Raw genomic sequence first — 1,838 nt, 5'->3', positions numbered from 1 at the left:
AATGGAGCCTGCATGTGGATGGGGCATCCAATGAAGGAGGATCTGGAGCAGGCATTATGATGACCGGACTCGAGGGACACAAGATGTGTTGTGAGATCTGGTTCGAGTTTAAGGCCTCCAATAACGAGGCGGAGTACGAGGCGCTCCTGGCTGGCTTGTGTTTAGCCCAGGAGCTAAAAGTGACGCGCCTTCGTATTTTTAGCGACTCTCAGTTGGTGGTATACCAGGTAATAGGGGAATATCAGGCGAGGGGACCCAAGATGGCAGCCTACTTGGAAAGGGTGAAAGGCTATCTGGGACGATTAGTAGCATATAGCATAGAGCAGATCCCCAGAGAAAGGAATTCCCATGCTGATGCACTCGCGAAGCTGGCTTCCACCAAGGATGGGGATATCTTGGAGTCGATACCCGTGGAGTACCTACCCAAACCCAGCATCATAAGCACGGACGTACATATGGTTAGTGTCCCAAAGGAGTCGTGGGCGAAGCCGATTAAAAGATACTTGGAGGAAGGAACCTTGCCTGTGGATAAGAAAGAGGCCCGAAGGTTTGTATATAAGGCAGCTAGATACACCTTGATAGATGGGGTTCTATACAAGAGAGGGTTCTCAATGCCACTTCTGCGATGTGTAGAGAAGGAGGAGGCGTTAAAGGTACTGCATGAGATACATGAAGGAGAGTGTCGTAACCATGAGAGCGGACCCTCAATGACTAGGAAGGCCATAAGACAAGGGTACTACTGGCCCTTAATGGAAAAAGATGGAAACGACTTTGCCAAGAAATGCGACAAATGCCAGAAACATGCTAACTACACTCGGAGGCCCCCAAATGAGTTAACTAGCCTAACCATCCCTTGGCCCTTCGCTATTTGGGGAATAGACCTGATCAGTGCCCTTCCCGCGGGTAGGGGAGGGGCGTAGTACGCAGTAGTAGCTGTGGACTATTTTACCAAGTGGGTTGAAGCGGAACCACTCGTGAAGATAACCGCCAAACACATCACCTCATTCTTCAATAAATTCATTGTCTGTAGGTACGGAGTGCCCTACAAAATTATTTCTGACAACGACACCCAGTTTGAGGGGGGAGCCTTTGAGGAATATTGTAGGGGAAGGGGGATAAAGAGAAGTTTTTCAGCAGTAGTACACCCACAGGCCATTGGGCAAGTGGAGGCCATTAACAGAGTTCTTAAAAAGAACTTGAAAACCAAGCTAGAAAAGATGAAAGGAGCCTGGGTGGAAGAGCTGCCGAATGTGCTATGGGCCTACAAAACCACCCCTCGCACGACCACTGGAGAGTCCCCATTCTCCTTAGCATATGGGTGCGAGGCCGTCTTCCCAGTTGAGATGCAAGTGAGTTCATCCAGGGTACAGACGTATGGGGACAAAGGCCAACTGTGTAGCTCTAGCTGAGAGCTTGGACATGCTAGAAGAGAGAAGGGAAAAAGTACAAATGAGGGTGGCAATATACCAGCAGCACGCAGCAAGGTACTACAACTCGAGGGTGCAAGAGAGAACTTTCAGAGTTGGCGACCTGGTGCTAAGGAAGGTACTCCCCAACACGTGAGACCCAGGGGCAGGAGTGCTAGGGGCGAATGGGAGGGGCCCTACCAGGTTGCTCAGTGCATACCCCCAAACACTTATAAGCTAGCGCGCATGGATGACACCATCATACCACGAGCATGGAACGCAGAGCACCTTAGGAAGTACTACTAGTGAGGCGCCCACACCCAGTGCTAAGAGGATAGACCCCCATAGTGTTCCAGGTTATCTTAGTGTAGTAGACAAGAATCAAAGAGGTTACTTAGATAACCTCTTGAGTAGGTGTAAGTTTTTTTTTTT

The sequence above is a fragment of the Humulus lupulus genome, chromosome 2 (assembly GCF_963169125.1).
Source record: "Humulus lupulus chromosome 2, drHumLupu1.1, whole genome shotgun sequence".
In the NCBI taxonomy this organism is placed as follows: Eukaryota; Viridiplantae; Streptophyta; class Magnoliopsida; order Rosales; family Cannabaceae; genus Humulus; species Humulus lupulus.
The sequence above is the reverse complement of the archived record's forward strand: the minus strand, read 5'-3'. Positions refer to the sequence as shown.